Source organism: Manis pentadactyla, chromosome 7 (genome assembly GCF_030020395.1).
Source record: "Manis pentadactyla isolate mManPen7 chromosome 7, mManPen7.hap1, whole genome shotgun sequence".
In the NCBI taxonomy this organism is placed as follows: Eukaryota; Metazoa; Chordata; class Mammalia; order Pholidota; family Manidae; genus Manis; species Manis pentadactyla.
The window spans coordinates 1,059,621-1,081,650 of record NC_080025.1 but is presented as its reverse complement, the minus strand read 5'-3'; the positions used below and the strand labels follow the sequence as shown (position 1 = coordinate 1,081,650).

The window sequence follows — 22,030 nt, the reverse complement described above, 5'->3', positions numbered from 1 at the left end:
AAACAGCAGCAGAATCACAGAACTCAAGAATGGACTAACAGGTACCAAAGGGAAAGGGACTGGGGAGGATGGGTGGGTAGGGAGGGATAAGGAGGGGGAGAAGTAGGGGGGTATTAAGATTAGCATGCATGGGGGGTAGGAGAAAAGGGAGGGCTGTACAACACAGAGAAGGCAAGTAGTGATTCTACAACATTTTGCTATGCTGATGGACAGTGACTGTAAAGGGGTTTATAGGGGGGACCTCGTATAGGGGAGAGCCTAGTAAACATAATATTCGTCATGTAAGTGTAGATTAGTGATACCAAAAAAAAAAAGGGGGGGGGCAGTTCCCGTGTGGTAACCTCCAATGAATTCTACACAAGGGTATAAAGGGCATATAAAAGTATAGGCAAAGGGTCTGTTTGTGTTTATACAGAGGATCAAAGCCTAATTGGGCTACCCCAAAAATGAACTAAGATACAATATGAAAAAGAACTTCCAACATCAGCACTCTCTGGAAGACTCATGCCAGAAGATGATCATCAAAAAACCCCAACAAAGATCCACGCACTGCTACAGCTGTAGATGCACTCATCCCACCAGTTCCTGGACTTGCCATGGGAATGAAGGAGATATCTAAGCTGGCCTGTGCATACAGTAAAACAACAAATTTGACTGGATCTATACTGTTGGAACTCAACCAGGAATTAGGAGAAGTGCAAATTGTAGCGCTCCAAAATCTTACAACTACAGACTATTTACTGTTGAAAGAACATAAGGGATGTGAACATTCCCCAGGAATGGGTTGTTTTAATTTGTCTGGTTTCTCTCAGACTGTTCAAGTTCAGTTGGACAATATCCACCATATCATAGATAAGTTTTCACAAATGCCTAAGGTGCCTAACTGGTTTTCTTGGTTTCACTGGAGATGGCTGGTAATTACAGGTATGCTTTGGTTATGTAACTATACTCCTATTATGTTAATGTGTGTGTGCAATTTAAGTAGTAGCTTAAAACCTATACATGCTGAAGTTACTCTACAAGAAGATATGTCAAAGAAATAATCAATCTTCCCATGTTTTCTGCCGCCTGCTACTTCTATAGCTTTTCTTCTTCCTTCCTAATTACAACCCTTAAATAGAATTCGTGCCTCATATCAAATTTACCGAGTATCATAATTCTTCCAAGTGGTAAAGATACCTCAAGACAAATGCTGGGCATAGAAGCCACAGGGCATAAATATGCAAAGAAATAAAAAGCTAACCATTTCAAACAATAAGGCTTCTCTCTCACTTACCAACTTTACATTTCCCTGTATGGCCCCGGAAGATGACTGGTTAGACAGAGACGGGTAAGATTCCTCAAGGGAGGAACAACCTAAGACAGGCACAGTCACAGGGGGGTCATCAGGTGAGAAATTGGGGATCAACAGAGGTGAGGCTTAGAACCTCACCCCCCCTGTTTTGAGAGAAATCTTCTGCATCCGTGGATGTTTTGTTGCCCTTGTCTAGCTTGGATTAATACTTAGCCTATAGGCACACACCTGATCATCTACATTTGCTCTCTTACAGCACTAAACTATGTTTTCTACCTTTATCTCGTATCTACCTACCACTTCAGCATTTTATTAAAAATAATAGTAATAGAGAAATGTGGTATCCACATATAAATCAAGTTTAAAAATCAAAGGAATATTCATATTTGAACTGACTGTTTATAGTTCATAATGCATGAACAAAACCGAAAGCTTCTGTGATGACTGCCCTTGCACTGTTCACCATGTAACTTATTCACTATGTAAGAATTTGTACTCCATGTAAGAATTTGTTCGTTATGCATCAGAAGATTGGAGACTGACGAAAATTAGGCTTGGGGTGGATTAATGATTGTGCATTGAGTATTGACCCCCCTATACAGAAATTTATTGTTGTTAACAACTATTTGATCAATAAATATGAGAGATGCCCTCACAAAAAAATATATATATATATATACATATATATAAACACACTTCCAATTGTAAAATAAATAAGTAACCGGGATGTAATGTATAGCATAAGGAATATAGTCAAAATATTGTAACAACGTGGTATGGTGATAGCTGGTACCTAGAATTATCATGTATATAAATGTTGAATCACTGTGTTGTACACCTGAAACTAATGTAATGTAATACTGTGTGTCAACTACCCTTCAATAAAAAAAAAAAAATCAAATGAGTATTCATATTTGAACTGTTTATAGTTCATAATGCATGAGCAAAACCAAAAGTTTCTGTGATGACTGCCCTTGTACTGTTCACTATGTAACTTATTCACTATGTAAGAATTTGTTCTCCATGTAAGAACTTGTTTGTTATGCCTCAGAAGATTGGAGACTGACGAAAATTAGGCTTGGAGTGGATTAATGATTGTGCATTGAGCATTGACTCCCCTATACAGAATTTTATTGTTGTTAACAACCATTTGATCAATAAATATGAGATGCCCTCACAAAAAAAAAAATACACACTTCCAATTGTAAAATAAATAAGTAACTGGGATGTAATGTATAGCATAAGGAATATAGTCAAGATATTCTAACAGCTTGGTATGGTGATAGCTGGTACCTAGAATTGTCATGTATATAAATGTTGAATCACTATGTTGTACACCTGAAACTAATGTAATGTAATACTGTGTGTCAACTACCCTTCAATAAAAAATAATTATCTACAAAAAAAATAAATAAATAAATAAGGTGGCAAGCCACAGACTGGAAAAATGCCAACACATGCTACTGCACAAAGCCACATCTCCGAGACATAAAAGGCTCCCACCAATCGGTGGAAGCCGAGTCTTCTTGATGGACAGAATATTTTAACAGAAGCTTCAAAAATGGAAACGTGAACAGAAAATAAGCACATGAAAGAGAATCAACCTCATTGTCATTGGGAAATGCAAATCCCAGGCACATGGATATCACGTCCTAGGACAACTAAACCCAGAGACGGTGTTCCTCTGCCAGAGGAAGTGTGAATGGCACAGACACGTTGTTAAAGCATCTGATGGGCTCTCATGAAATCAAAAACTCACCTTCCCAGTGAGTGGCAATTCCACTCCACAAAGAAAAACTTGTGTCTATACAGAGACTTGGAAAATAATGTTTATAAGAGCCAAGCTTGGGAAAAATGTCCATTGACATTTATAAATAAATTGCCCTGTTTCATATTTAAAAAAATAAGAAAACCAGGCACATAGCAAAGTCTAGTGCATATATACACACAGCAGAATATGCTCATCAAAAAAGAACAAAAACTATTAATATAAATTAACAACAGAGAGAAATCTCAGAAAGAAGATGAAAAGAGTAAATGATGTGTGAATCCATTACACAAAGGACAGGGAAATCTAATCTTTGGTGATGCAAATCAAAACAATGATTAATTAGGGGTGAGGGAGACAGAGTGGAAGGTGACAGGATAGATCTTTCTGGAACGAGGATAACTATTTTATTGTGGACACTCCAGAATGGACACTGTCCAAACTCATCCAATTTACACTTAATTCCTCTGCATTTCATTCTGCATGAAGTGTATCCCAGTTAAAAATATAAGTCTCTGCAAGCTTTTTGTAGGAATTGAGAATATGATTACAAAATTCGGAAATGAAAAGGATTTAGAATACTAACAACGTTGAAAAGAAAAAATTGAAGTTTTGTCTCTTTTCAAGGCTTGATACAAAACTACGGAAATCAAAACAGTGTGGTATTGATAAAAGGACAAACAGATCACAAACCCATAGATTCATGGTTAACTGACTTCTGTTAAGGTAAAAAGGCAATGTGAAGTGGAACGCAGCCCTACAAGTACACCGTAACATTTCTAGAAGAAAACAAAGGGGAATATCTCCATAACCTTGGCACAGACAGATTTCACATATGGGACAAAAAGAAACAATAAAGCATTTAGAAAAAAAGGGAAAAAATGATAGAGTGGATTTCATCAAAATTAAATATTTCTGCCTTTCATAAAAACACTCTTCATAAAATGAAGAAGTGAGCCAAGGAATAGAGAAAATATTTACATGTATCAGCCAAAGACACTTATCCTGAATAGATTTAAAAAATGCATATCAATCCAATAAAAAATTAGCTGAAGACCTAAATGGATGGCTCACAAAGAATATACAGATGGCAAACAAGTGTGTGAACAAGGCAGGCAGCATCAGTAGCCAAGAGGTGATGCAAGTTAGCAGCTCGATCATATCACTGCAAACCGTGGAACGGCTAAAATTAGCAGGACTGTTAGTACCAGACATTGCCAAACATTGCCAGTAACTGTCAAGCAGTGGAAACTCAATACACTGCTAGTGGGAATCTAAAATTACACACCTGTTTTGGAAAACACTTTTAAATTCCCTATAAAATTAAATGTATGTCCAGCCCCCTTGACCCAATAATTCTACTCCTATTTACCCAAAAGAAATGTAAATAAATATTTACAAAATGATTTGTTCAAAAAACTTTGTAAGAACTTTTTGCAAAATAGCTCAGATTTTGAAACATCTCATAGGAAATAACTCAAATGCAGCAAAGTGGAAAAGCAAATAATGGTATGCCTATAAAGGAAACTGTTCCTTAGCAATGGAAAGGAATGAACATCTGATTCTTGCAGGAACCCGGCTAAATCTCAAAAATATTACGGTAAGTGCAAGCATCCAGACACAGAATAGTATCCACTTCTTTGAAGTTTGAGGACAAGCAAAACTAACTGACAACAGAGACTCAACAAGAGCGGTTGCCTCAAAGGCAAGGAGAGTAATTATGGACAGGATATCAGAGAAAATTCTGGACTATCAAAAATGTTATGTCTCTGGATTAGGGAGGTGATTTAAAATGCATAATATCTGTCAAAATGTATCAAGCTGCACATTTCTAACCTACACATTTTATTGTATAAAAATTATGCCTTAATTTTTTTTGAAAAGGTGGTAGTGGCTGTCTTTATTTCATTGGAATCCACTGGACAAAGACCACACCTACAAACATTTTCTTAAATGCCTTTAATTCTAGATTTTTCAGTTACTCCACACACTTCAGGTGGCTCTAGGATAGCACCTTATGATCTCCAGAAGCTCTTTGTCTGAGGGCTCCCCTGGCACTGGCTGACTCACTGTGAGTTCCTAAACCACAGTCTTGCAGCCACATGCTGGATTTGATTCCCCCACCTACTTTCTCTTACAACCCAGCAAGTCTGCTGCCTCTGTCCCCACCTCACTTGCGCTTGCCAGTGAAGCCCTTCTCTCTAGCTGTAGCTTGTCATATGCCTCTAAAAGTACTCACCGAAATGACATCTGTTTGGAGCTGGCCTTTGCCAGATAAAGTTCCCAGGTCCACATCTGCCCTCCCAGAACAGCAGGTAACACTCCCATGTTTGGGGCTGCGCACACAACTACGCTTCCCCAGGCCCCTATAGTGGCTTTTCTAATGTTTGCCGACAGCTTGCTTACCGCCTTTTCTGCTGCCTCCTATTGCTCTGTCACAAAGCCTATCAATACCACAGTCCTCAGGCTTGGTTATGATGGTAACCTGCTTCAGCATGCCCATTTCTCTACCAGATGTGTACTGCAGCTATGCTAACCACTGAGAGTACTTACTTCCATGCTGACTAACAGCTAAACAAGGACAGGAGATATGACTGCTTTTCACCTGCCTGCAGCCCCACGACCTACCAAGATATGCAACATATGGCGATACCAATAAATATTCTATGAATGTTGTATCAGTGAACGATTTATGGTCAGAAACATTGAAATAAGCCTTGAGTAACATTTGTAGAATCAGCAGGTTCTACACTGTAATTCAGATTGGCAAATGTTTTGCGAAATTAAAGTCAAAAACAAATTCTTGTTCTGAAAGTCCAATTTTTTCCTCCAATATGCTAAACTATTAGCATGTATTGTGACCAAAACAGGTGGACTTGTGATCAAGTGTTTCCTACTGATTTTTCTAACCTTAAAAAAAGGAACACACATCATTTACATGTTACCTCTGCCAGTCCTGTCTTAAAAAATAAAACTTCAAATAAATATTTGAGGAGCAAAAATAAACTCTCTGAAAATACAGTTATCCAGGAAAGTACTCAGAGAATTATGCACGTGTTTACGTGTGTAGGGGGAGATGAAGGCAGGAGATGTGACTTAGGAATCTGTCCTCTATACTAGGAAACACTAATCAATGATTCAACCAACCAAATAGATCCTACTTTATGTAAGTTTATCTCAGCAAATGTTAAGCAAACTCCAACTTTAAGTTGGCACTAAAATTTTTGAATGTATTTTTTTAATAAAACACATCCTACATTTAATCAGGCTCACAAACGTTCTACACCAGCCGGTATTAGAGAGAAAGGGGTCAGAGCAGGCACGGCGAGGCTGTGGGTTGTGCTGCCGCCCAGGGAGCAGGTGAGAGTGTGGCTGGAACGACACGATCAGAGATAAGCCATTTCCAAATTCATGATTCTCTCTTCATAGCTTGATTTTGAAGGATAATTATTTAGTAACTAAAATCATGGCATTCTTTAAGCTAGAAGTTATTACACTAGAAAATTATAAAAAACATTACTGAGACTCTTTATGCAGAAATATAAGAATTTCTAACTTTCTGCAAGTCTGTCATTGACATTTATAAACAACTGTAAAAATTGCTAACAATCTGTTTTTGTTTAAAAATACAGAACAGACAGTAGAAATATACACAAAGCACATTTCAAGAGTCTGCTCTGTTAAACAACCCAGCATACAGTCCAGCTGTCAGTGTAGACACAGACACAGTCACCCCTCCTGATGATGCAGTCTACACTTTAAATTCATGGTCTCCTAAACATCCATCAGAAATAGAATGAAATACACCTGAAGACATATGTTTTTGTTATTAAGTTATGACATGACAACACATTATAAAATCAGATTATTTTCATTTAAAATAATTTGAGAAATTCTCTGTCTCACAAATACTCTATCCTGTTTTAACAACTATACTGAGGCAAATGTTTTTATCCCCTTTTAATGAATAAATACACGTTTAAAAATCTGTTAGAACAGTGCACCATATTTAAACTCTACATTTGCATATGCCTGTGCAGGGGCTGCAATGTTAATCAGAATGGTGAGTCACTATCAAGTGCCACAATGTTTGCCTGGAGTAAAATTTATTTTCATAAGAAATATAACATCTCTATTCAAATGGGCCATCTGTTTCAAACTTCTCACAAGATTAAAAGTTGGACATGGTACCCTGTCATTTCCTCTCTGCCCTTCATATTCCATCTCAGGCTAGACAGGAATACATGAAAAGTATTGACTTCATAGTCACAAATGAAGTACACAGTTGCACTGATAATCAGAATTAAACTCAGGAAAATGGCACAGAAATACTTTTTTAAATGAATCTTGATCCTTCTGGATCTGACCCTTGGTGTAGCTGGTGATACCACCAATAAACCATATGTGAGAAATCTAAGAGAAGCATTAATCTTATCATATTGCAAAGGACTCCTGGGCCCCCAGACTTATTTATAAGTCACTGAGACTAAGTCTGGGGGTCCAGGTATGCTTTGCAATATGATAAGACTAATGCTTCTCTTGGATCAAGACTGATGATAAAACTTGGTGATAAACACTTGGCTTCAGCTATCTTGGTCAAGGAAGGTACTCTTATTCCTGGACTAAAAGTACAGGATAAATACAGGTAAGGAGAAGCAAAGGTGGGGAGGACCCCATATCTCTGATGAGGAGGACTCCCGAAGGACCAGAGCTCATGCACTGTACCAAAGGACACTTCCAGAAATCATAAAGACACCAAACAGCAGTGGGATAGTGGTGCAACGGCCACTCAGTCTCACCAATATGTAGGGCATTTCAATCCCCTCTGACTACAACAGGGGCACCGTGCTGTCCGCAGGGCAGATGCGCATCAGTGCAGGGACCCTGAGGTCTCAAGTGGATTATGCAGACAGGCGTGGGGAACAGGGAGGCATCACAGGGCAGCAGAGCACAGGATGCCCGAGACTTCCTGAGCAGTTCTTGCAACCCTGTGAGCCCTACCAAATGTCTCCTGATTCCACCCTGGGGAAACCCGTGCAGGAGGCAGCACTGCGCCCACTATGCCTCCTCCCACGCCATCAAGCTCCCACCCGGGGCCAGAGCCCATGCCTCACCCCTTCTGCCCAGGTGCCCCTGCATGTCCCATCCCAGAGGAAATGCCCCCCAAAATGTCCTATTGGGAAGTACTAAACAGTTGGCTTCCAGAAGTCCAGGACTTCTAAAGAAAATCATGACAGCATAGAAGACATGGGTACTGCTGGGAAGGCTTCCCACCTTTAAGGAACAGCAGTGACTTCTCTGCTCAATGGAGACCCACATCGTATGATCATCTGCCTCTCTAGTTCATACCCTGTATTAAGTCACACATGACTGCAGACAACACCTGGCTCAGAGAGGCCTTCTCATCACCACGGCACACTTCAGTATTGACTCTTTAAGGACTGATCTCAAGTATTCTGTGAATGTGTTCAAGATCTGTTTTTGTTGTTGTTGCCCTTTGGTTTGAGGTAAACAGAGAACACACTGAGGGTACAATACAGTTCAGCAGGTAACAGGCTTTCAATGCTGGTTCTGCCACTGACTAGTTATTTTTCTTGGGCAAAATACTTAATCTGTTTATGGCTTAATTTCCCACTCAGAAAACTAGGGTGCTATTAGCACTACTTCATACAAGAAGTCCTTGTTCACATAAAAAAAATCGGCTAATACAGTGAAATGTCTGACACAGACACGTACTAATTTAATGTCACACGTGATCTGGCAGAGGATCAAGAGGACATCTTCATACTAAGGGCAAAAGGTGAAAAAGATTTTCTCCTTATCACTGTTTTGTGAGTCCACTTAGATTCTCCCAGGGCCTTCCTACTGTCTGTATGCACCTTTACAAGTTTTAAACAGGTTTGTAGAACATAGTAAAAACAAAATGGGATTATGATAAAATTCATTACAAATACATTATAAAACTGCATCAAATTGGTTTTTATTTAAAAATTTATAGAAACATGAAAAATGACTCCCAGACAGGGAGTAAATTCTGTCCCAATAAAATAAGATTTGAACAACAAATTATAAAACTTCCTATTGGGAAGATGGCAAATGGTTCCTAACATGCACGCATGTGCACGCACACACACACACACACACACACACACACACACACACACACACACGTATGCCTATGCACACTGCACACAGCCCTATAAAAGCTAACGTTTGTAAACACCTGCTCATGTAACCTTAGATGCAACAATAAAAAGATGGCAATTCCCTAGAATTAGAGAAATATAGTCTGACACTGACTTATCATTTTCTCTCTTAAACCACCTAATAATGAATGCAACCTCCTTCATTTCTGAACTTTGGTATTTCCATAGTTTGGACATAAAGGTAAAGAGATTATTTTCAGGAGTGCTTTGTATCCTTATTAATAGCCAGTTCAGAAGACTGAACCCATCTTTGATCTGCCAGAATCTTTTGATATTTTGTGTCTGGTGAACCTCATTAAGCCTCTAAACAACCTAAATTTAAAGTGAAAAGATGAATTCATAAAGTAGTTCCTATTATTTAAAATTGGGTGCTGTGATCATCTTGTGCCATTTCATTCAGTGATGCCGAGACCATTCCTGAAGAATGCATCCCACTTCTCAGCAGACTTACTGCTCAAAACACAGTGTGTGCGCACACACATATGTATTTACACACGCACACAAACACACACAAGTACTGTCACACCACTGAGACCATGGGGCATGAGACCATGTCTCCCACCCCCCTGCCTTGCATTCATTTTAGTGGCAGATACAATGAGCTTCCACATTGTCACCTGGAAAATTCTGTCAGCTATTCTTACCTGCTCTACTCATATCAAAGCTGAGATGGTCCGGTATGACATCTTTGAGATAACTTCTTATTTAAAAATTTGAGATTTTAAAAAAATGTATAGAATATATTGTATTTTAACACATCTCACTTTGCGTATTCATTATTATAAGCCTGTGACACATGAACTCTATTTCAAAGATAAGGATTCTAACAGGTTAGGTGACAGAATTAAGATTCGATAATGAGTAAGAGCCACTGGAGTTATTTCCTGATTGTAAAGCCTCTTCTGCAAATCTGGTGTTAAATGAGCTTTCTGGCTCAAGCACAACCATTATGATTTAGTTACACTGCCTTTTCACATGTTTGTAGACAGATACGGGAATAAATAATTTTCTTATTTAGAATACGGTCACACAAACATTAGCACAAATGCATTAGTATAATGAGTTAATTATACAAAGGACTATTGCAAAGCCTATTTATTATATTTATGATACAGTATATGTTAAGCTGCCTTCAATTTTAATATCTTATCACACATGACATTTTTAATGGATGATAAAGGGATGTGATTGGGTTTGTCCTCACACTGCAGTTTTTAAGCCATTCCCAATGTCTGAGCCTTGACATCTGTAATCTGCTCATACACGTCATATTCTCATGGGCCACTGTGGGGACCAGGTAGTTAATGCTCACCCCTTTCTGTACAGTCTACCTCCAGATTACATTCTGTCTTGGGGACTGGCTCCATTCAACCATTCTTTTAAAATCATGCTAATCAAACATCTCTTAGGTGCTGGGCACTTTACCAGGTGCTGCAGCCATACAAATCTAACTGCCAGTTCAAACAGAAACAATCACTCGCCCCCTGGGCCTGCGGTCTAAAAAGACACAAATGTATTTATCACAATGTCTGTAACAGAGATGTCACAAGCCCCCACCCGATCGACGGTCACACTCTAAGGGCACTGTAAGAAGTGGGCACAAACAGACAAGAAATGAGCATCAAGGGGGTTGCAGGTCAGGGACTGATAGGAGGAGAAAAGGTGTTTATGCAGAAGCAGCCATAATGTAATTATATGAGCACAAATCCCTACTGGCTCCAGGAAGGTGCGTCACGGAGAGCAGCTCAGGCCATGAATCACAGGGCAGCGTGGGCTGCAGGAGACAAGGCATAAAGGCTGACTTTGACTGGGTTCCCGCATGAGATGGGCAGTGCAGCTGCACACGGAAGGCTGGTGCACGGAACAGGCCAGCGAGGCCTCTCCCGCTTGTGTAAATGGCAACCACGCTTGAGAAGTTGACACTCCACAGGAGTGTCACAGGCACCGCCTAGAGATTTAAAAAACTGTCTCCAGAACTATTTTTCCTCCTCTCTGCGATATTTATTCTTGAAATACTGAGACTCCAGGTTTAAATGGTGTTAGCTAACTAATAAGTTTAGAATCAGAAAACATTACCCCCTCTTCAGGTATGAGTGGACCTCCATGTAAGGAACACTGTGGTCCCTTTGTCCCAGATGTGGCAACCACCATTCTCCTCCCTGCTTCCAGGGGTCTATTTTGTACACTGCATATGTCGGGAAGCATGCAACAGCTGTCCTATGGCTGGTTTCCTTGAGCATCATGCCTTCAAGGTCATCCATATTGCATATTCTGTGTCAGAATTTCCCTCCTTCTTTAAGGCTCAGAACATCCCAATGTATGTACAGACCACATTTTGTTTATCCATCCATCCACTGAGGCACCTTGTGCTGCTTCCGCCTCTTGGCTACTGGGGATAATGCTGCTGTGAAACATGAGTGTACAAATCTGTCTTCAAGATGCTGATCTCCATGCTTTTGGATGATGACCCAGAAGCAGGACTGCTAGATTATATGGCAATTCTACTTTTAATTTTTTAAGGAAACCCCATATTGTTTTCTACAGTGGTCACACCATATTACATTCATGCCTAATGCACAAGGGTTTTAATTTCTCCATATTCTTGCCAACAGTTATCTTTTTATTTTGATAGTGACCATTCTAACAGGTTTGGGGGCGCCTCATTGTGGTTTTGATTTGCATTTCCCTGGCGATTATTGATGCTGAGTATCTTGCATATACCTGTCAACTCCATGTAGGCCTTCCTTGGCAGAAGTGTTTTAAGTCTGTTGCTCGTTTCTGAACAGGTTATTATTTCGCTACTGAGTGCCTTTGGGAGATGCTTTCGGTGTCCAAGGTGAAGGTGCAGATAAGTATCCACGCTTCCCTTCCAGGCCTGCTGGTGGAAGTTTCCTAGCTCTGTGGGTGGACATTTCCATCCAACAGTCATAGACTCCAGTTCCAGCCCTCAGGGTTCCATCTGGTATCAAACCCCAGTTTGGACCTCAAAGCCATCAGCCCCTACTAACTGTCCCAACTGCCAATTCTCTCTTCACACCCAGCACTCCGGAATTTCCTTTCCTATGTCTTGGGTTGAGATCAGTATTTTTAAATTCTTATTGCATCCAGCATCCATGTGCCTGTAGCAGGAAGTAGCCATTCTGCATACACTCACCTCAGATCACTTCACATATATGTGAGTAACTGTTCACCTTGACAAAATCAGACTCGATGGGCAGAATGTATGCTTCACTCCACATTTTTACAACACAGCCTGACAAAGCACACTGAGAAAACACCAGCTGGCCTCCTAGGTGCTTAGTGTAGGGCCTACATAACAAACCAGCTCAGGCTGGTAGGTCCTCAATCAGAGTCTAAACTGGATCACATATCTAAAACCGCAGGAAGATACGGTGAGGGGTAACTGTAATTGAGGTTTTTAAGAGAGCATAACTTGCTTACACGTTACCATTTCAGAAGAGCACCGAAGATGAATTTTAAGTCATAATCAGATATTCCTCATCAGGAATCCTGGAAGCCCTTGAGCCTATAATGACTTCTGATAATTTACATACGTGTTATTTTCCATTTTTCCTGCAACCTGAAGGCTACTCTTATTACAACCCTGCTTGGCAAGGACTGCCATTTTGCTCAGTGACTGTCAACGCCAGGCGAGGGCAGCCTGAGTGTCCGTTTGCTTGCTCCCCACTTAGTTGCCAGTCGTATGATGCGACTTCTGCCCCAACAGCCCCTGAGCTCTTACCACCCAGGCTGCCTTTCATGGTGATGCTTGATTGCTCATTTGGGATGAACAGATCCGAAATGCTGCAAATGTCCAGCTGAGCACACATTTGCATGACCAGGGAGAAAGGAGCCGGCTTTGGCTCTGCCCGTCTCACAAATGTAGCCAGGCTACAGGGCACCGCCTCACTCCTGAAGCCCCGCCCCACGCCGTCAGGGGCCGTGCTGGGCCTGCCGGCCTCACTCTGCACGCACTCCGCCGTCTGGCCTCACCCTGCTCTGTTCGGCTCCCTAGAGCCATGTCAGGCTGTGATGACACCTCTCCCGCAGCCGGGCTCTCCACAGTAAGCCACCATAAGGGGACATTCCCCCAAGTTTTCTTGTGGAAATGTCCCTGCACACCGAAATGTTACAATGCAACACGTATACACCATCCCCTAGGCTCAACAATTTAACATCTACTGTATTTGTTATACACGACCACTCACGGACACACACTCACACAGTACAGGTACGTGTGTGTGTATGCGTGAGTACATATGTACACTGAATACACACACAGTACATACGCATGTGTGTGCATATGTATATATGTACACACACATGCACACACACACACACCAAGTTTTGTTGTCACAGAACCTCTGAAAATAAGCTCTGCCACCATGATTGACCACCAACTATTCCAGCACATGGCTCCTAAGAGTAAGGATGCTTCCTACATGACCGCTTCTGGATCCAGTCAGGCCCTACCTGACAGCAGTTTTCGTTAACACAGAGTGCTGGATGGATTCTGAGAGGCCCGGTGTGAACACGGGGGCATGCAGGTGCATGGAAGTAGGCGCAGCTACCCCCAGACTTGGGGACAACGAGAGGAGCCTGGGTTCATGGCTGTGACTGTGGGCAAGGAGGCTGGCAGAGCTGGGTCCAGCCTGTGAGGTGGTGGCGCTGGGCTACTTGGGGCTGGGGTCCTTACACACAGGACGGGTTCTGATGTGTCAAAGCTTCAGAGTGGAACCAGCCTCCTCGCAGAGGAAGGACCGCCACTGTGCAGCGCTGACAAGGACAGACGGCCTCCTCCTTTTCCCTCCTGGTCTCCCCGTAGCCTTGCACGCAGGGTGGGTGACAAGCCTCCACAAGGGGCCAGTGCTCAGTTCCACACAGGCATAAACAAGGAAGCAACTGAGACGCAGCTGTGACGCCCTCCATATCCTCCCTCGCCTGAGCGAGGTCACAGGGACAGCATCCCTCCACCTAGCAGGACACAGCCTTGTACAAAGTACAAAGCAGCTTTTACCCTCCACAAAGGACAGACACCAGGTCCCATCAGGCTGCAAAGGTGGCTGTGGTGCCCGTCCACAGTCCAGGTAAGTGGCCAGGCAGGATGCATCTGTATGGCTGCAGTGACCGTCCACGGCCCAGGTAAGTGACCAGTGAGGACCCATCTGCATATCTTTAGCTACAGAATAACTGGTAAAGTCAGCCAGCATCAATAACCATTTACAAAACAGCAAAGAGAAGGTATAGAGAGAGGACAGCAGGCTCTGCACACGTGTAAACACATACAGACATGACAAGAGAGGAAGCAGGAACAGATGTGCGTTCCTTCATTTGGGTGTGTGTATATATACATACGCTTACATTGTGCTATGCAGGACACAGGTATATAGGTTTACATTTATTTTTGAGTATGTAAAAAAATCTACATCTCACAATTCAAAACTATATAAAAAGTTATAAGCAGAGAGTCCTGTTCCCATTCTTGCCAACTTGAATTTCTTGTTTTATTTAACAGACCTAAACAGGAATTACATGTATGTATATAGACAGATGCATACATACACTAACATATATATAGTCTGTAAGTTGTTTTTTCACTTCATAATTAAACCTAAAATCATATAAATCCATGTAAATGTTCTTCATTAGTTTTTATAAATCCACAGTGCTCTAATTTTAGGAAATATCATTCTTTATTCAAACAGTACCTTGCTGATGTAAATCTAGATTTGAGTCATTTAGAAAACCCATTTTTTATTACAAATAAATCCTCCAGTGTAGGATGTGTACTTATTCTTTTCATATAGTTGGACTTCATTTTCAGACTGGATTCCTAGAGGTGAAATTCTTGGGCCCAACAGTAAATACACATGTCAATATTTTTGATATTGCATTTTACACTCCCACCAGCAATGTACCAGAGACTGTAGCTAACAGTTTAATAGGCTGTTTCACTGCTCGCTAACATGGACTTTCAAATGCCCGCTGGTGAAGAGAAATAAACTGTCCCTGATTTCATTCACAGGTTAACAGGATAACCAATTCCAATTTCCCCTATTTATTCTGACAATGGCACCCACTCTCAATTCAATTTGCATAGAGCTCTTGGTTGCTAGCAACAGAAATTGAATCTAGCTGTATTAAGAAAGATAATTCTTGTTTGCAAACTGAACACCCAGCAGGGTCCACAGGAAATGCGGCAAGATCCACTGGACAGTCATGCTGCACCACGGTCAGTGTGAGACCCCACCACTGGGTCTCCTGCACAGCAATTTGAGTCTCCCAAGCTTTAGACTAGCCTCGTGACAGCGAATTACTCTAAAACTTCCATTTCCTGAGGGACGCCAACCAAAAGGCTGAGCAAAGCTCAAATACTTGTAGGCTCATGGCAAAGTGCAAGACAGGGAGAAAATGATCTCTTAGGCTTGTTCAGTAGGTGTGAGGCACCCTCAAGTTCAAACTAAATTAGATTACAAGGCAAGAAAAAAGTCCTTAAAACACATGACACTGAGAAGAACAAAGGTGACTTCAGACATTGCAGCAATCAAAATGGCATGGTTTGGGAAAGGAACACACACAGGTTGATGGAGCAGAATAGAGAGCCCCAAGGTAGACACACAGCCAGCTGATCTTTGACACAGGAACAAAGGCAATTCAATGGAAAAAAGACAGTCTCTGCAGTGAGCAGTGCCGGACATACTGGATGGTGACTCGCAAAAAAATGAACTGAAAAGCACAGACCTGACTCTACCCAGAAATTAACTCAGAGTGCATCACAGACCTCATCCAGAGAAAGGGCTGGCCCCCTGCCCAGCTCCAGGGAGGTCACCCCAGAGCCCCTGGAAGGCCCTGCCTCATACAAGTGGCTGCTTTCCTGAGGGCCCAAGGCCCTACCAGATGTTCCGTACTGAACAGAGGTGTAGGTGGGGCCTGAGGCGGAGGGAGTGGAGGCTGAGGTCAGCCATGTGGGCAGTGAGACATGTCTTCAGGGCCACCCCAGTCAAGCTCTGGACACTAGGCTCAGGTGAGCATCCCTGGTCGGCAATGCCCACAGTCACACACAGTTGCCTGGAAGGGGCGGGTGCCATCCACATGGCTCCGAGGAGGGGACGGCTGGGCGCACTGTGGCTGGGCTCCCCTTTCCCATGGCTCGCACCCGCACCGCAGCCCTGAGTGTGCCGGCCTCATGACCCAGTACACATCTAGTATACTCCTGAGCCTGACGGTGGTCTTGGGGACCCCTGAACTGGCAGACAGAAAGGTGAATGCAACACAATAAACTTCCAGAAGAAAACAGGAGAAAACCTAGGGTGCCTCGGGATTGGTGACGAGCGTCAAATACAACAGCAAAAGCACATGAAAGGAAATGGGTCAGCCGGGTTTATCAGGATTAAAGACTGCTGCTCTGCAAGAATCTCTGTGAAGAACAGGGCGAGCATGGGCTGCGAGGAAACATTCATGAAACACAGATGGATGAGGGATTTGTATCCAAAAAGCACACAAACTCCTCCTAAAATTTAACTATAAGAAAATACACAACCTAGTTAAAAAATGGACAGAATACCTTAACAGACACCTCACCAAAGATAGATGACCACTAAGAACACGAAGACGCTCGGCATATCATTAAGGAAATGCAAACTATAACAAAAGAGACACCACTACGTGCCTATTAGAACGGCCAACATCTGTAACAGGGCAACACCAACGGCTGACAAGGGAGTGGAAAACAACAGCTCTTGCTCACTGCTGGTGGGTACAGAACGAGGGGTGGACTTCAGGTAATAGTGACGCACTGGGTCCGTGGCTATGGCAAATGTACTGCATTAATTAAGATACTAATAATGGGGAACTAAGTTGGGGAATATGAGAAGTCTCAATACTTGGGAAAATTTTCTACAAATCTACAATTAGTCCAAAATATGTTTACTTAAAAATGAATTGGCAACAATCCTAGAACTCCTGTGTATTTGTGAGAGGGAAAGAGCAGCAGGCCAGACGGTAGGGATGTGTCACCCCTGCCTGCTGTGGTGGGAAGTCCCCGCTGCATCCATCACAGGACTCACCAATTGCCTTATCATTGGTTCCCTAACTGCTTCTCCACAGTCCGAGACCACACGGCTCAGCCATGAGCTGTAGCCCGCACATCCTTGGAGAGCCTTATGTGAGTCCATCTCTCCTTCCATAAGAGGCTGGCAAACATGCACAAAGGAATGGCTGGCAGGTGACACCAAAGGGCAGCAGGCAACGCACTTGGGGAATGAGAGAAGATGCTGGTGCCTCTGGAATCTTCTCCAGCATGGCCCAGATGACCCTCCTCAGGCCTGGTGTCCTGCTGGGCTGCTGAGGTTACTGCCTCGGTTGGTAACAACCAGCTCATGTTTTTCTAGAATAAAACTCAAGGCCTAGATTGCACAGGCAGGACACTTTCTACTGTTATGAACTAGAAATTTCTTTTTGGGGGTAAAAAGGAACTAAAGAACCTCATTCTCATCAAGATACGATTTGATACAATCTTTCCATTGCTGTTAGGTCTTTGTGACAGCTTATGACAAGAAGTCCCAGCATACAAGCTGCCAGTAGCCCACTCTCCAAAGCTCTCTGGGGTCAGATGTGTTCAGCCATCCCTGTGCATGAGGCGACATCTATGGAGGCAGGTGCCTCTGTAGCGATCACTGCCCAAGCCCAGCCAAGCTGGTATGCAGGTGACCAGGAGCCTTGCCTTGCGTACTGTCGCCCTGAGACTGGGTGCCCACATTCCCAGCCTGGCACCTTAAGCGCATCATCTTTAAGCCCTGCAACAGAACAGCCCTGTCCAGAAGGTAAGAAGAGTAACAGCGGTAGGGCCTTCCTCACAGAGACTCCTGCTCTGGAGTCAAACAAAACGACTTAGGCCAGTACACCTGGAACCTGGAATGGGTGACTGCAACTCGGAATTACCATTTCACTGAGTTGAAATTTTTGACAAGTCTTGTGATTAACTACTTGGGGAAAAAAGTCCCTGTAAATCTTCATTTTTACCTAGATTTTTTAAAAATGCTTTAAAACAAAAATGTACACCCAAGTTAAGGTGACATGAGAAATCTGTATGCAGATATCCACTCTGTGGATCTTAACACAACCACTCTCACGCAGGTCCCGACAGAAACTGGGTCACGGATAAGCACGAGCCTTGCTCAGGGAGGCATGTGCCTGCCTCGCACAGGACTGCGGCGGGGCCTGGGGACCTGGGAGAGTCGCTCCCTTGAAGGCTTCCCTGGTTTCCTGAAGTCAGCAACTTCTCAGTCATGTGGCCTTTGAGAGCTAGTGGTTGGCCTCTGGCATAATCAAGGAAGAACAAGAGACAGAGCATGGAAAAGTGTATTATAAATTGGGAAGTGGTTATGAAATTTAAAGAGAAAAGATGTGAGGTCTTAAATATATTGGGTACCCACTCTATACCAGGAATCTCAAGAGTCATCAAACTCACAAACGATGATGTTCAGATAATATGCCACAAAACTGATCAAAATAAACACTTCACATGAAGAGACTTTTTATGAAAACCCTTAAATCTATGTTCATTCTGTCGTCCATACATAAGAGATGAAAATTCAAAGAAGAGTCTCTTGACTTTTTCCATGATTAGATGATAATGATAGAAAAAGTTCCTCTGGCCTCTGTACTTTTCTGACAATTTAATATTTTACTATTTATTTTAGAGACAAGCTTTTTTAAACTGCAGCCTACCTAATGGGCATGCCTAGATGTAAAGGTTTTATTTTTCTTATTGCTTCAGAAGACAACTGGTTTGCATTTTCACATGATGAATGAGGCTGAGTATATGTCTGTATTTTTAAGTCTCACTTTTTTTGTTAATTGTTCCTATCTTAAACTAGCTTTTTTATATGATTTATAAGTATTTTCCCCCATTTGTTATTGTCCATGAAGAACTGTTGTTATATATTTTTGTTAGCATCATTATTTAGATGTTTATCAGGCTTTACTTTATAGCTTCAAAATTCTGATAGAAAAACTTTCCCACTCCAATATCATAAATGACATTCCTTTGGTTTTTCCTGGCACTTTTGTTTTTGCTGTGTTTTCTACTGGCAATTCTAGTCCCAATGTGAGGGCAGGCTTCGGCTCCTTTCCCACGGCTGCCGAAGTCCTCCTACACGCCTCTGCTTCCCGTCCCACAGAGAAGCAAAGGCTGGGCCTCGGCCTGGTGTGCAAGCAGCAAACGGCAGAAGGGCCTTAGACAGCAGCACTGCCTATGTCACTGTGCAAAGGTCATGGTGCCTCCTCACAACTATTACAGGACTGTTTCACCAAATTCTCTCTCACGGACACACAGATACTATACAGCCATAGAGAAGCACACTGGAAATCCTTTACGGAAATGTGGAAAAATATTTAAAATAAGTTGTTAGTAAGTCTTTGAAGTACAGTGCAGAATAGTGTGCTTATTATGGTACAAATTTTTATCATTTCCTTTAGAGACAAGCTTTTAAAAACTATAGATTATTATTTTTAAAAGGGGGATTTTTGTAAAAAATATACATATTACATTTAGATAGACAGATGATAGTCTGAAATCAGCCTGGGTTCAAATTCCAAGTTTGTCCCTGACTAGCTGTGTGACCTTAAGTGTGGCACATAAATTCTGTGTTCAATTTGCTTCTGTGTAGAATAAACTTTCACAAGCCCAAGATTCCTTATTCACAGTTCTGAAATTCAGGAAGTTCTAAAAGCCAAACATGACTTTTTTGACTAGATGGTGACAAACCTGGCCTTTATGACACGAAGCAGTTTACATCTTTCTTTACTCTAGTGACTGATCATTGTCAACTCATTTTGCTGCAAAAATATTCATGTACTGAACCATGAGCACTACCTGCGGTCGCTGGCGTACTATCTGGCCAATTCTCCCCTAGGGTTTGCGTAAGGAAAGATGGGACTCTGGGCATCAGCGCAGGCTGAGCACGGCTTAACAGAACGTCCTGTGTGGGACGAGCATGCAGGACACGGCAGACTCACAGAGCCGGGCTCAGTATAAACTCCGATATCCAGCTGATGCCAGGATCCCCACTGGAGAGGTGGGGTGATGTTCCTACATGGCACAGAGGCTGCATGGTGGAGCCGGAGCCAAGCACAGACAGAGGAGCACAAACAGCATGTCTGAATACACACTGTGTCCTTTCCCCATCTGAATTTTAATAACTATAAAATAGTGGAACCAATAAATTATTAACTTTGAATTACTGCACAGCATTGGCCTTCTGTTCTTGACAGCAGCTAAGCTGGTTGAAAGAAAAACCTAGTGGATATAATCAATCAGTGTGGTGTTAATAGGGTTACACACTTAATTAAATGATTTTCTACTCATGTTGACTTCCTGACTACTGTGAATAATTTTGTTTCAGAATGAACAGAGGGGATAGTATGCATAGATGTGGCAGAATTAGGATTAGAGCAATTTACCAATTCATTATTTAAACCCTCTGAAATTTGTAGTCCAAATAATGATCAACACAAAGACAATACCCCAAATTGTGCTCACTGATACTATAATAATCATAAAGGAAAACAGTGGTGCGTGTGTGTCTGGTTGTTTAATTTGGAAGCATGAGTACTGGGTCAAGAAACAATGCCTGTGGATATCAAATTTATGAGACAGTTCAGCAGAGGAGCTAGAATGCACTAAGGGGACACCTGACGTCCCTGAGGAATTTAATCTGGCTGCGTATCTCTGAATTTAATTTAAAAGAGGGGCTGGTTCTGTCTTTCCATCAATTTTGCTTTCCTTGTCTTCAACACGCGAACTTTCTTCCTGCTGCTGCTGTTGGCTGTATCCCCAAGAATCCTCATGCCATGGGGTTGAGTGTGACATGTCATCCTGCTTCAATCTGACCGTCCGGGAGAAATAAGGGCTGCTTTCCCAGTGCTGTATCTAGCTTTGCTCTTCCCGTGTCGCTTTTGCCCATTTATTCATGTAATTTAAAGCTTACTTCCTGCCGCTCCAATTGCCATGGAGCAGGGAGGAACTTCATGCAGAAGGAGAGCAGACCATCCACACGGATAGGTTACATAATTTTCTATCTACATTCCATTCATAAGGCCCTACATTCAATTCATCGTGAGGAAACTGCACAAGATCTAGAAAAAAGGCATGCATTTTCATTTAAGTGAAAATTACTTCAGAAAACTTAAGGTGAGGCAAAGATGCTTAAGTGTACATTCAGCTAATTCAAAATCTACTATGCTCGATCAGAAGTTGTCTCCTGAGCGCCTGCGCGGCTGGAAACATACTCCTCCCCTTCATCCCCACAGGCGTGCACACAACACATGCATCAAACACATATATGGACACATGCACCATATGCACATAAGTACACATACACACACAGGCACGCACACCACTCAGAAGCACGGAGCAATTCCTACCCCCACTGTCCTGAGAACGTGCGAGCATGGTCTTAGGAACTGGAGTCGGGAAACAGACCGAATGCCTAGCTGCAAAAGACATGAAAATATCACCACAGTCGCCAAGGACGGCAAAACATCCCCATGAAGTGTCACCTTGGGATAACTTTTATAAATGTGTATTAAACAGTTTACAATTAAAATGTATCTGAGAAAAAAAATGTATCTGAGGTAATTAACTGGTCTGGTAATTTCACCAACTTTGCTTCTGTGTCGAAATTATGATTTAATTATGGTAGCCTGATGAACCTATCAGGCTCTTCTCGAGGTAAGCTCCCATCCGTCCCGGGGAGGGAG

At 42.3% G+C, this 22,030-nt stretch overlaps 1 long non-coding RNA gene across 2 annotated transcripts in view; it reads right to left on the bottom strand.

Annotated features, from left to right (window-relative positions):
• LOC130684403 (uncharacterized) overlaps positions 1-22,030 on the bottom strand; it is a 127,688-nt gene that overhangs the window by 82,607 nt on the left and 23,051 nt on the right. The window lies entirely within an intron of this gene.